Genomic DNA, 15,335 nt, shown 5'->3' on the forward strand with positions numbered 1-15,335 from the left:
TTTCGTTCAGCAGAAAATCCCACAGCGTCTATAGCGACAAGGTGATTTTCAAATAAAGAATACCATTCTTTCCAAATAATTTCTGGGCTGCCTGGTTTGCTCAAAAAATGGGGTGGTTGTGTAATGTGTTGTAGTTGTAAATTTGCCATTCTTGTAATTAATTTGAAAGTTCACAATATACTAGAATAAAATTTAAAATGGCCTAGGCATGTATGTTACTAAACTAATCTTAATATGTATGACAAACTAATAAACATATTATTGAATAAGCTGGAACGATCATAGAGGCAAAGCCTAATAAAACCCTCTTATTCTTGTAGTTACTATAAGTGTGCGCGTCACTGGAGTAATGCGCTGACAAATGTAGTAGTTCACCGTCTGACAAATGCAGTAGTTCACAGGTAATTTCAATTATTTCACTGCAGCGGTGTGTTGTTTGACAGTGAGTTAATTATCAAGCGTGTGTATCGCTGAAGTGATGCGCTGACAAATATCAAGCGTGCGCATCGCTGAAGTGATGCGCTGACAAAGAGTTAATTACCTAGCGTGCGCATCGCTGAAGCGGTGCGCTGTTTAATCCGGTTTAAATAACTGTGTGATGTAAGTTATTTTAAAGCGTGCGCATCGCTGTGTAGAATGCGCATAGATATTTCTTACCGCTTCGTCTCTTCCTGAAACTTCACATCAATCAGTTTTCCCCGGTTGAACTGCGCAGCAGTGACAATTTCTGGTTCGGCGTTTGAAGTAATAATTTGCCGATGTTGAGCGCCTCTCTGATTCGTCAGGCGTGATAGCAAATAGGAAGCAGTCTTTGTCCTATAGTTGAAGCGCGGTGACAAATGGGAAGCGGTCTTTGTCTTGTGATGAAGTAAACCAATCCTGGGTTTTATTTTTAATGAAGATTAAGGACTACGGCCAATCACAATTGATTAAAACCTTTGACGTGTCCTAGTATTTCTTCAATTTAATGCACATGAGCCAGAGTACCTCGAGAAAATGTTGATGAAGATTCGGTTTCTCGATGAAAGGTACGTTTGTCCAAAGTTTCAAATCTGGTTTTTGATGCAAAAATTTTTGCGTGGGTGTTGGGTGGAGTAATCCCAAATCGTCGCCAAATGTTGTGATGATAAATCCAATGAAACGGTTGTAGTAATTAAAGGATTTTATTCCAGAGTACATAAAGCAAACTCCACCCGATGCGCGATGCCTCCGCTCATGTCCAGGTACCAACGAAGATCCTAACGGAGAGTCAGTCTTCCGTTAGGTGAACTCATTGAACGGTGGCATCGCGCGAGGATGGTACATTTAAATATAACATATTTAAAACACAACACAATGCTCGTGTCATTCGCATGACACACCACGCGAACGACACGAGCTACTTAAAGTGACCATTACAAAGCTCTTGGTTTAAATCTGCGCTTGGGCAGGCCAGGGTCAGACTCCGGGAAAGAATTATTTTGGCAGCGTAAAAAATTCGTCGGTGCTTCTGCGGGCGCTCCCATTTCAAGTTGCAGACATCGTCGGGGGGGGGGGGTCATCACTCCCAGCTCGAGAGGCGAATGCTCCCAGTTTACATTTTTAGATACCCCCCATCTCGGTGGCAGACATTCTTACCTCAGGCTGCTCAGAGTGACATCAGATATTTGTATACTCTATTCTAGAAGCAGCTATTCAAAAAAAAATAAGACTGTTCCCAATCCCTCCCCAATGCGTGACACCTTCAGCCTTTCCTTTTTTAGGAAACAGCGCTTTGCATTCTGGGCTTTCCCATTCCGACACTGATTGGACTGACAAAATCCTGTAGCCACGCCTACCTCTCCTCCTGCTACCTGTGAACACGCACGTGCAGTTTAGTACTGCGCGCCATTCCCATCGGGTTTGCAGTTGTGTACTCTCACTCCTGTTTTTCATTCGCCATTGCTAAACAAAATAGTCCGTGTTGGGGTGACTGACTGGGCCGTGATAGCTGCGACCGCGAGCGAGACATCACCAGCTCGAGGCTCCCCAAGGCCCCACAGTCAGTGGAGCCGCGGCTGCATCAGAGGCCTACAAATTTAGAGCAGGTGGACACAGGCTGCGCAGAATGGCACCGAAGAGGAAGCGTGCTGCAGGGGCTGAGTGTGATAGGACCAGTGTACGGTAAGACGAATCAATCATTATCCAGCGATACTTTTATAAAGTACGGCCCGGTAGCCGCAAGCGCCCCTACTCACCTTCACATGCTGCACCCTTGTCACCAGCAGCACTTGGCTGCTGTTTACTTAACTGAGCTAAACAGGCAATCATTTTGTTAACGGTTAATTAAAGTTAAAGGAAATAACTAAGAGGGCCTGCACGCCTTAACTTTAGGATCACATTCATTTAAAAGACCTCGTGCAGCAAAAGTGTAAACATCTCTTCAGAATTAAAAAAAAGTGTATTCAATTAACCTCCAGAACCGTTTCACCTTAGTGGGACAGATTACCAGTATATTGAGCAGTATGTTTTTTTAAAGTGATACATATTTAAACCTAAATTGAGAAACATTAATTATCTCCCCTTCCCGAAAACAATGCCAATAGTGGACTAGGGCGCAAGTCGTTTGTATAGTGTACTCTTTAGATGGCTTGGATACCTTTTTTACATGAACAGCATCAGGCGCGCAAAGCCATTTGGGCTTAAAGGGCTTCAAACCCCCCCCCCCCCCTCCGTCAGCCGGGCCGAGACAGCTTCCCGGGCTGGGGACCGTCTTATTGCAGCCGCTCCCGAGTACTTCACAGGTCTTTAAAAGACTATTTACTTGTTAAAGAGGTTTCGTTGTGTTCATTCCTTAATCACTACATCTCCACTCTGCCTATTGCTGGAAGAATTAGCGCCATACCCCCCCCCCCCCCCCCCCGGAAATTTGGCCCTAGTTTCGTCTCTGAACAGTTTTATAGTTTATTAAATCAAACCCAGGAGAATGTTTTGGACAGCGCACATTACAAATCCATGTATTTCAAGCTCCCCCACACATGTGATAATGAAGTATAGTGAGGGGAAGTGACATTAAAAAACAACCTAGGATCGCACAGTTTGGTTAAGTGGGGAAGCCCTGATCAATTCCATGTTTTCTGGTTTCAAATTGTGCAAATCAGCCACAATATGCTTCATTTTTCTACACCTACCTTGCCGTGTGTGTTGCTTCACTTTCCTACACCCACCTTGCCGTGTGTGTTTTTGTGATGTTGCAACCCCTCACACTTCCACTCAACTATTTGTTGGCCTAAAGTTCAACAATGCTGTTGTTCATGTGAATACATTCCTTATTAACGCCAGCGAACATAAATGTGTTTTTAAAGCAGCATTATGTATTCTGGGCTGCAACTCCTAGCTTCTAAGTAAACAAATGGTAGCACTTAGCCATTTCTACAGTTTGTGTTCGGTCTGTGAGTGCACAATGGTGCAAGGCACGTTACCGTGTCACAAGGCAATCAAATGTCACACATAAGCACACCGAAACCCAGAAATGTCACACAAGCAATCTGAAACTTTGGCAGCCATGCACACACGCTCCGAGTGCGTACACGGGCATGCTTTTGGTGTATAAGCTAACACTCTCGGCTGCACACTCATTCATCCGCACACACTCAGTGCATAGACTCGCGCGCACACAGTCGGTGTATAGGCTGACCCAGCACTGTTGTACACACCCATTTCAGCCGCGCTCGCACACAGTAAATCGGCTGATACAAGTGCGCACACGCTCTCTCTCACTCGGAGTGCATAGGATGATACTCGCGCACACACTCCTGAGTGGTTAGGCTGACAGAGCTCACGTACACTCCTTGCTCTGCTGCACTCAGCCCCAGCTTAATCAAGGACACTCCCTGCTTTGCTTTCGGCATTCCCAGGTTAGATTTCTGAAAGTGCAGAGCCAGTAAAAGTGGGAGAATGTATGAGGAGAGGGAGCGAGACAGGCACTTTTACTTTACAAGCTGGAAGAAACAAAACTTAACTTGACCTCTTTCTCTCCGACAGGAACATGGCTGCAGCAGCTCATCTCCAGAGCCTGAAGGAGGAGGCCACGTGCTCCATATGTCTGGAGTATTTCTCAGACCCGGTGTCTGTGGAGTGTGGCCATGCCTTTTGTCTGTCCTGTATCAGTCAGTGCTGGGTGGGGCTGCAGACAGACTTCCCATGTCCTCAGTGTAGATCAGTCTCTGAGACCAAATTCCTCCGGCCCAACAGGCAACTGTCGAACATGGTGGAAATCCTCAAACAGCTTCAGGTATCGACTGGTATCCCCCAGGAGGTGAATATGTGCGGAGAACATGAAGAGAAGCTAAAACTGTTCTGTGAAGATGACCAGCAGCCCATCTGTGTGGTCTGCAGCATGTCACGTGATCACAAGCCTCACACTGTGCTCCCCATTCGAGAGGCTGCCCAGGAGTACAAGGTATGTGTGCTGTAGACTAAAGCTGGGTCAACGGTGGGCTAGACTACGGTTCTCGCCATTCAAGAGACTGCATCCTAATGGATGTGCCTTATCCCACCAGTCTTAAAACCGCGCGGCACACCTCGCAATCAGAGCACCAAAATAAATCTCAACACCTCCCCAGTCATTCTTGATAAAAGGGCACATTGGGCCCGCCATGGTGAAAGGTCTGCTAACATATTACAATCACGCTTTTACAAGGCATAGCAAACTGTACCTGCAATAGCTGAAGTGTTAAATATGCCCAAAGTTGTGTGATAGCCCCATGTCATGTGCAACACCTTTAGCAAGTAGTGTCTCACTTGAATTGTTTATCTGGCTTGATATGTTTTTCACTGCATAGTCGGTTATCATTAATTTAAAAACACCACAGCGAATGATGTATTTGTTAGAGGATGTGCCCATAATCTAGCTAAATGTTTTTAGGTTGCTTGCAGTATTTAATATGCTACAGAATAATTTTGAAAAACGTAAGCGTATTCTTTTGGAGGCCCACGAGGAATTGAGGGGGAGCGTCATTAAAAAAAATTGAAGGCTGTTATCCTATACCAAACATAGAAAATAGCAACTTCAAAAGTTTATTACCACACTATAGAGCTAAAATAATACTCCTTTGTCCAATGCTTGTGGAAATATAGCTATTGGGATTGTTCAAAGTGGCCTAAGGATGTGTACTATAGGCAACCCACTGGGATTATGTGGCAGGGGAGGACTAAATTATGCGTCATGATTGACTAATTTATACTTCAAGAAAAGGCAGATTATGCTGCGTGATGCGGTACATTTTTTGATAGAGTTGAATCGTTATATTGTCATTTTTAGGTCTCGCTATTACATTCCGCAAGGAATGAATAGCGAGAATTTTAGTGTTGCATCAGGAAAGCTAAACCAGCCGGCGGATTTTCACAAGTGAATGTGGTCTCGTGAACGCGCTCCCATCCGCCTGCTGGTTTAGCTTTTCTGATGCTCTCCACATCAAAGCAATCAGCCTCCCTCCCACAGGCTTCCCCATCGTGCGCAGTGCGCGCTGGCCTCACTTCTCCAAAGAGCTCTCCCCCGCCTCCTCTCCCCCGCCCCACTCTGACTTCAGCAATGCCAAGACAGCCTGCGGCCACTGACAACAGTAAACAATAGAGAAATGCGCACATACACACACGCACACACACCAATCTCACAAACCATCCGTGCATCCACATATACTACACACACACGCACGCACTATATGCACACTACTTCACATACACAGCTACGCGCGTAATCACTTGCGTTTTTTGTTTTATTTTCATTTCGTAGCCTTTTTTTTTTTTGCGGCCGCCAATGCTTGTTTGACTCGTTTTCCCAAGGGTAGGAGGCAATAAATCAGCGACTACGGTGGTTTGGGGCATTTCCGCTCCAGCCACTGCTGCGGTTTGCATCACACTGAGGTAGAGCAGGGGTGAAAGTGCTGCTAATGTTTGGTTCCACGTGGGAGTAGTGACATTGCCTGGCAAGTTTAAAGAAACAGAACAACAATGCGCACGCACTTAACCCCTTGCATGCTGGTGACGGCTCCCGTCCGTCATGGCACACAGTGCTCGTGTGCTGATGACGACCGGGAGCCGTCACGCCCGCGATCGGAATGTACCGCACAGGAGCGGAATTCCGGCCGCGGGCAAGGGGTTAATTGCATAGCTGTGTCGCAGGAGTCCGGTTTAGTTTTCAGAAGGAAATTATTTGGATGTGCGAATGTTTCCTGTTAAGAGGATTTCACTGTAATGACAGTCGTCCAATTACTATTGTGTACTTTGGAAGCGATTCACTGCTCTCACCACCCTGGCGGCCGTCATAGGTCAAAGCTTTAACATGGGGCAGCAGAGAAAACATTGACGTGTGCACAGTATGGAATAACAACACACAACACTAACATTGCTGCATTAATATGTCTGGTCACAACCTGTTCAGTTTGTAAAAGAACACAGAAACTAATCTTGATGATTATAAAGTGTGCACCAATAACCTCCACTATTCAGTATAATGTAAAATGTAATCGCAAATACTCTTCCTCTAGGCACTATCGTTTAATTATTTTGACTTGAATGATTTCCACAGTGAAACATTGTAGAAACTGTACTGAATTGCGCAAAACACCCTCTTCCCCCAACCCATAGACAGTTATGTGAAGGTAAAATAGCTGACCCAGAAGCTTTCTGTAACCACTAGTTACCATTTGCTCCCGGAGCCGCCTGCCTCAGAGCTTCACTTCAAAGGCATCCAGTCCCCCGCCCCTGCTTCACACTTTTCACGGCCGCCAGGCCGTGTCTCGCATTCCCCCCCCCCCTAATTATTCACCCCTGCTGTTGCTGCCCGCGGCCTCCCCACAACAATGCCAAGAGTTTGTTTTATCGTTTATACCTGAGAAGCGTTGGTCGTCTTCTCATTTGAAGTATAGTTTCTGCACGATGCACTTTGATTTTGGTTGGGGAATATTTGTTTCTTTTGTAAAACACAGAAGGCCTGTCAGGAATATCGATTTTTTTTTTAACTGTGGTTAAAGCAGCTTTTAAATCTTTAGTTTGGTTCCTACCATTATTTATCTTTCTTAAACGGTTTGCTTCTTAGCGCGATGAGTTGTTTGTTTTGCGTCCTACAAAACATATACATGTATTGCCTTTTGTTAAAGAAGGTCTTTGTATAGTGCTTGCTTTTCAACTTGAATAAACATTTATGTGTTTACCTGCGTTGTTAAATTCGGCCGTTTTTCTGAGAAACATCATCGCCTGCCCCTCCTCCTCCCCCTGCCCACCGGAGCTCTGCTGCCTCCCGGGCGACGCTGCTATTATTGAAAATGGAGCTAAGGCTCGCTTGCATACTGTGCTTCTCCCATGTGCTGGTTTCCAATTGTGCGCAGGTACTTTGCCGCACGCAGTCAAAGCGCCTTGACTTTGATATTAAATATAACATAAATACTCTCTCTTCTTTGCCTGGGGCTATAAAGTTCGGTTTTACCCCAGGTTAAGATCCCCAACAAAGCACTCATCCGCGCTCTCATGCCACCTTCGGAAACTTATTATAGGAAACAATTTGGCGATATTAAACTTGCGTACTTTGGAATCAATAATCAGACCTGATGTTCCTAACTACCTGTACCCAGTGACGGACATATATGGCCCAGATCACGCTGTTTTATCGTTTGAGGAAGTCCTAACTCTCGTCACTGCGTCAATAGTCAACTTATAGTCACCAGACGTATTTCCTGATACTGTATTTATATTCGGACTTTAACCTAGCTGGACATTTTTTTTAATCGAAAGGTTTGTACATTTATGTTTTCTTTTTAAATACCATCACTAGAGTCCTATTATGCCGCTCTCATTTCAGTAGCAGTTAGTTTAATTCATGCAGTGTGTGCATTCATGTTTCTTTCTGTGAGCACATCTCGCACAAATATACACCGAACCAGTAGTTCACGATCAGGAGATCGAACTGTATTATTAAACGATGTATGGCGTCTGCACGTTGAAGCGGTAGCTCAGCGGGCTAATACATCTGCAGACAAGGTTGGAATAACATGGTTCAAATCCGGCAGGGCCACTTTACACTGTCGATACAACGAGGAACATTAACTTGAGTAATGATAATCTTTGTGTTACAGAGCTTCTGTTTGCATGGATTGGAACGCCGTGTAAAATCTGACGTGAATATTACAGTTAATAATTCTGCCCATGCGACAGTATTGATGAGAGATCGAGGGTGAACATTTTAATTAACTTTTGGGATATTTTTCTTTTTATGTTTATGTTAAAAGTTTACAACTGAGACTTTTGCTCTAGGCCTTCAAATACCGCACGTCTTCTGTACCTACGTTTTGTGCATGCAGCTCAGTGCAGCGTCATGCTTGCATCCTAAAACTTTTGCAAACTAAGCATCTAAGTGCAAAGCAGTTTGTGGAAAGGCTAATGTCACAGTGGAGTAATTTGCAAGTTTATAAAAAGCTGGAGGAATCATAATTTCTCTTCCTTTTCTTGTTGTGCCTTTCTGCCCTCCGTTAGACTCGTTTTTCCTTTGTTTTTCTGCCCTTATGCTCTCTGTTAGACTCGTTTTTTGTGCCTTTGTGCCCTCTGTTAGACTCGGTTTTTGTGCCCTCTGTTAGACTCAGTTTTTCTGCCCTGTGTTAGACTCGTTTTTTGTGCCTTTCTGCCCTCTGCATCACCACATCACTCAGCGCTACCCCAGCATCACTCAGCACCACCACATTATCACTCAGCACCACCACTCAGCAGCACCACTCAGCAGCATCACTCAGCACCGCCACATTATCACTCAGCACCACCACTCAGCACCACCACTCAGCAGCACCACTCAGCAGCATCACTCAGCACCACCACAGCATCACTCAGCACCACCACAGCATCACTCAGCACCACCACAGCATCACTCAGCACCACCACAGCATCACTCAGCACCACCACAGCATCACTCAGCACCACCCCAGCATCACTCAGCACCACCCCAGCATCACTCAGCACCACTGCAGCATCACTCAGCACCACCCCAGTATCACTCAGCAGCACCACCACAGCACCACCACAGCACCGCTCAGCACCACCACAGCATCGCTCAGCACCACCACAGCATCGCTCAGCACCACCACAGCATCGCTCAGCACCACCACAGCACCGCTCAGCACCACCACAGCACCGCTCAGCACCACCACAGCACCGCTCAGCACCACCACAGCATCGCTCAGCACCACCACAGCATCGCTCAGCACCACCACAGCATCGCTCAGCACCACCACAGCATCGCTCAGCACCACCACAGCATCACTCAGCACCACCACAGCATCACTCAGCACCACCACAGCATCACTCAGCACCGCCACAGCATCACTCAGCACCGCCACAGCACCACTCAGCAGCACCACAGCACCACTCAGCAGCACCACTCAGCAGCATCACTCAGCACCACCACAGCATCACTCAGCAGCACCACCACAGCATCACTCAGCACCACCACAGCATCACTCAGCACCACCACAGCATCACTCAGCACCACCACAGCATCACTCAGCACCACCACAGCATCACTCAGCACCGCCACAGCATCACTCAGCACCGCCACATTATCACTCAGCACCACCACAGCACCACTCGGCAGCACCACTCAGCAGCATCACTCAGCACCGCCACATTATCACTCAGCACCACCACTCAGCAGCATCACTCAGCACCACCACAGCATCACTCAGCACCACCACAGCATCACTCAGCACCACCACAGCATCACTCAGCACCACCACAGCATCACTCAGCACCACCACAGCATCACTCAGCACCACCACAGCATCACTCAGCACCACCTCAGCACCACCTCAGCACCACCACAGCATCACTCAGCACCACCACAGCATCACTCAGCACCACCTCAGCACCACCACAGCATCACTCAGCACCACCCAGCAGCACCACCCAGCAGCACCACCCAGCAGCACCACCCAGCAGCACCACCCAGCAGCACCACCCAGCAGCACCACCCAGCAGCACCACTCAGCAGCACCACTCAGCAGCGCCACTCAGCAGCGCCACTCAGCAGCGCCACTCAGCAGCGCCACTCAGCAGCGCCACTCAGCTGCGCCACTCAGCTGCGCCACCCCAGCGTCACTCTGCGCCACCCCAGCGTCACTCTGCGCCACCCCAGCGTCACTCTGCGCCACCCCAGCGTCACTCTGCGCCACCCCAGCATCAATCTGTGCAACCATTCAACAACAACTGGTTCAATTATGTTCTCTCAATGTTTCAAGCTTTATTACAAATGTCACAAAAAGATGTTAATATTTCACTCCTGTTCTTGGATTTTCATCACAATAAAATACACTGAACATAATCTTCACAAAAGTTATTTACAAAGTTTAAGATATTGCCATTTTAAATTACAATCACTTTTATTTAAGTATTAATTATTAAAAAAAACCAAAAGCCGTTATTTGTAATATCAATACATCTAAGTCACGTAAATACAAAACATGTTGCATTACAAATGCTATAGGTGTCACATTTGCGAAAGTTATAACCATTGGCATTGTAAATGACAATGCATTAATTTAGCTATTTTCAAAACCAACACATAAATAAAAAAATTGTCATTTACAAGACCAATAGCTCAAACTTTCATAATGCGAGCCCTATTGCATTGCAAATGCTTGTTACATCTGTTAGTACTGTCTAGGCATGGGTTCCACCTCACTATTGCCAGTTTAACAACCAAACATAGCAATAAGCAATAGAAATGTGAACAGTCGACATTTGCAAAGGCCCTTCCACTACGTGGAAACACACGCCACTGCATTTTTAGTAACTTAGAAACAATTTGAGCTAGAAACAATTATTTTGTTATCTGCATATTATGCAGCAAACGTTATGTGGCATACCCATAATATTACGAAAAACGCTGCAGCCGCGCAATCAGTGTACCTGACTATAGGTCACTGATGGGGCGAGGCGGGTTTCAGTTTGCTGTTGAAGGAAAGAGGATTTTGGACAAATGCATACAACGTGATACTGAGGTGACTTTAGCATTTTCATACAGCCAGTCATTCTGAGCGCTCGCGCAAGCGATATTAGGACGAGAGTATAGAGGCTCATCCAAGCTCTGAAACCATCGCGGATTACGTCGAGTGCATGTGCCCATGCACACGCTTTTTACCATTTGCTCCCCGAGCCGCCTGCCTCCGTGAGCTTCACTTCAAAGGGATCCGCTCCCCCGCCCGTGTCTCGCATTTCTCCCCCCCCTAATTATTCACCCCTGCTGTTGCTGCCCACAGCCTCCCCACAGGCAAAATATGGCGAGGGCTTGTTAACTACTACCTACGCGGCCTACTCTGAAACTCTCTCTTTCCTCACATATGAGCTGTTTACTGTCCTCAAGAGTTCGAAAAAACGTGATACGACTTCCCAAATGCCACGCGTGGAATTGAACCACTTACCAAAAACCGAAGCGCTCTTTACATTTATCTTAGAGAAAATGAACTGGGTTAAAATATGTGTTCATTTAATGGGGAATGTCAAAGGACACGTCAGCAGGCTGCGTGTTCGTTCCACATACACAGAAGCGTTCATTTGAACACGTATATTCTTAAAAAAAAAAAATGGTACACGCAGAAATGAAACTGCTTAGATACTGGCGAGGCATTTTCCTGGCCGTATCATTATACGAAATAAGACCGCCTTGTTACGCTTAGTATAGTGCGCCAATTGTGCGGAACAAAATCTCTGAAAATGGGATTACAAATGGCTCCAATAAGAAGCAATTAATGCGGACTCATGCATAGGCATCTCTACTTACTGGGGCTCTTAATATCACATCGCTTCCGGTTTCCCTTGTACACTTTTAAATAAGCTCCATTTATTTTACACCCGTACATAAGTGAAAAATCGATAGTGAGACAATTCAGGCATAAGCACAGTCATATATTTCGATTTGCAATTGCATAATGAAAAATAAGACCATAGTTTATCTGTAGACAACGCCCTTGCAGGTGCCTGTCTTACAGGTATTGCAGGAAATCATTCACAATTGTATCTGCATGTTCCTTTTCCTCCTCACATGATTTGCTCTAACAGATGGATAACTTATGCAGAAACATGGCGCTTCCATATGTGCTCAATAATCATCAGCCTGCAGATGACACATCGATCTACATTTTAGGCAGGCTGGCATGTGGAAATACCGTGGTGACAGATGTGTGCTTGGTTGCGACAGATGTATGCTTGGTAACGACAAAAAGCTCAAGCGCATTTAATTATTCAGTTGTTTCAAAAATGTGTAAACACCACCCCTCTCCGGGGTTCATGATGCAGAAGGAAGAAATATAAAATGTAGTTTTTTTCCTGTCATCAGTGTCATGGCAGGTGGAGCGTTACTTGTTGTGCCTTTCTGCCCCCTGTTAGACTCGTTTTTTGTGCCCTTCTGCCCTCTGTGAGACTACTTTTTCCCTTGTTTTTCTGCCCTTCTGCCCTCTGTTACACTCGTTTTTTGTGCCTTTCTGCCCACTGCATCACCACATAATCACTCAGCGCTACCCCAGCATCACTCGGCACCACCACATTATCACTCAGCACCACCACATTATCACTCAGCACCAAACCACCACATTATCACTCAGCACCACCACAGCACTACTCGGCACTACCACAACATCACTCAGCAGCACCACCACATTATCACTCAGCAGCACCACCACATTATCACTCAGCAGCACCACCACATTATTACTCAGCAGCACCACCACATTATTACTCAGCAGCACCACCACATTATTACTCAGCACCACCACATTATCACTCCGCACCACCACATTATCACTCCGCACCACCACATTATCACTCCGCACCACCACATTATCACTCCGCACCACCACATTATCACTCCGCACCACCACATTATCACTCCGCACCACCACATTATCACTCAGCACAGCACCACTCTGCACCAGCACAGCACCACTCTGCACCAGCACAGCACCACTCTGCACCAGCACAGCACCACTCTGCACCAGCACAGCACCACTCTGCACCAGCACAGCACCACTCTGCACCAGCACAGCACCACTCTGCACCAGCACAGCACCACTCTGCACCAGCACAGCACCACTCTGCACCAGCACAGCACCACTCTGCACCAGCACAGCACCACTCTGCACCAGCACAACTCTGCACCAGCACAGCATCACTCAGCACCACCACAGCATCACTCAGCACCACCACAGCATCACTCAGCACCACCACAGCATCACTCAGCACCACCACAGCATCACTCAGCACCACCACAGCATCACTCAGCACCACCACAGCATCACTCAGCACCACCACAGCATCACTCAGCACCACTCAGCACCACCACAGCACCACTCAGCACCACCACAGCATCACTCAGCACCATCACTCAGCACCACCACATTATCACTCAGCACCACCACTCAGCACCACCACAGCATCACTCAGCACCACCACAGCATCACTCAGCACCACCACAGCATCACTCAGCACCACCACAGCATCACTCAGCACCACCACAGCATCACTCAGCACCACCACAGCATCACTCAGCACCACCACAGCATCACTCAGCACCACTCAGCACCACCACAGCACCACTCAGCACCACCACAGCATCACTCAGCACCACCACAGCATCACACAGCACCACCCAGCAGCACCACTCAGCAGCGCCACTCAGCAGCGCCACTCAGCTGCGCCACTCAGCTGCGCCACTCAGCTGCGCCACTCAGCTGCGCCACTCAGCTGCGCCACTCAGCTGCGCCACTCAGCTGCGCCACTCAGCTGCGCCACCCCAGCGTCACTCTGCGCCACCCCAGCGTCACTCTGCGCCACCCCAGCGTCACTCTGCGCCACCCCAGCGTCAATCTGTGCAACCATTCAACAACAACTGGTTCAATTATGTTCTCTCAATGTTTCAAGCTTTATTACAAATGTCACAAAAAGATGTTAATATTTCACTCCTGTTCTTGGATTTTCATCACAATAAAATACACTGAACATAATCTTCACAAAAGTTATTTACAAAGTTTAAGATATTGCCATTTTAAATTACAATCACTTTTATTTAAGTATTAATTATTAAAAAAAACCAAAAGCCGTTATTTGTAATATCAATACATCTAAGTCACGTAAATACAAAACATGTTGCATTACAAATGCTATAGGTGTCACATTTGCGAAAGTTATAACCATTGGCATTGTAAATGACAATGCATTAATTTAGCTATTTTCAAAACCAACACATAAATAAAAAAATTGTCATTTACAAGACCAATAGCTCAAACTTTCATAATGCGAGCCCTATTGCATTGCAAATGCTTGTTACATCTGTTAGTACTGTCTAGGCATGGGTTCCACCTCACTATTGCCAGTTTAACAACCAAACATAGCAATAAGCAATAGAAATGTGAACAGTCGACATTTGCAAAGGCCCTTCCACTACGTGGAAACACACGCCACTGCATTTTTAGTAACTTAGAAACAATTTGAGCTAGAAACAATTATTTTGTTATCTGCATATTATGCAGCAAACGTTATGTGGCATACCCATAATATTACGAAAAACGCTGCAGCCGCGCAATCAGTGTACCTGACTATAGGTCACTGATGGGGCGAGGCGGGTTTCAGTTTGCTGTTGAAGGAAAGAGGATTTTGGACAAATGCATACAACGTGATACTGAGGTGACTTTAGCATTTTCATACAGCCAGTCATTCTGAGCGCTCGCGCAAGCGATATTAGGACGAGAGTATAGAGGCTCATCCAAGCTCTGAAACCATCGCGGATTACGTCGAGTGCATGTGCCCATGCACACGCTTTTTACCATTTGCTCCCCGAGCCGCCTGCCTCCGTGAGCTTCACTTCAAAGGGATCCGCTCCCCCGCCCGTGTCTCGCATTTCTCCCCCCCCTAATTATTCACCCCTGCTGTTGCTGCCCACAGCCTCCCCACAGGCAAAATATGGCGAGGGCTTGTTAACTACTACCTACGCGGCCTACTCTGAAACTCTCTCTTTCCTCACATATGAGCTGTTTACTGTCCTCAAGAGTTCGAAAAAACGTGATACGACTTCCCAAATGCCACGCGTGGAATTGAACCACTTACCAAAAACCGAAGCGCTCTTTACATTTATCTTGGAGAAAATGAACTGGGTTAAAATATGTGTTCATTTAATGGGGAATGTCAAAGGACACGTCAGCAGGCTGCGTGTTTGTTCCACATACACAGAAGCGTTCATTTGAACACGTATATTCTTAAAAAATAAAAATGGTACACGCAGAAATGAAACTGCTTAGATACTGGCGAGGCATTTTCCTGGCCGTATCATTATACGAAATAAGACC

At 46.5% G+C, this 15,335-nt stretch overlaps 1 pseudogene across 1 annotated transcript in view; it reads left to right on the forward strand.

Annotated features, from left to right (window-relative positions):
• Positions 1–1,848: 1,848 nt before the first annotated feature.
• The window catches only part of LOC144756152 (E3 ubiquitin-protein ligase TRIM39-like), a 189,951-nt pseudogene continuing 176,464 nt past the window's right edge, over positions 1,849–15,335 (forward strand). Inside the window, exons 1-2 of the transcript XR_013595083.1 lie at positions 1,849–2,142; positions 4,003–4,420. The product of XR_013595083.1 is annotated as an E3 ubiquitin-protein ligase TRIM39-like (transcript). The remainder of the gene's footprint in view (positions 2,143–4,002; positions 4,421–15,335) is intronic.

Source organism: Lissotriton helveticus, chromosome 5_1, assembly GCF_964261635.1.
Source record: "Lissotriton helveticus chromosome 5_1, aLisHel1.1, whole genome shotgun sequence".
NCBI classification, from domain to species: domain Eukaryota; kingdom Metazoa; phylum Chordata; class Amphibia; order Caudata; family Salamandridae; genus Lissotriton; species Lissotriton helveticus.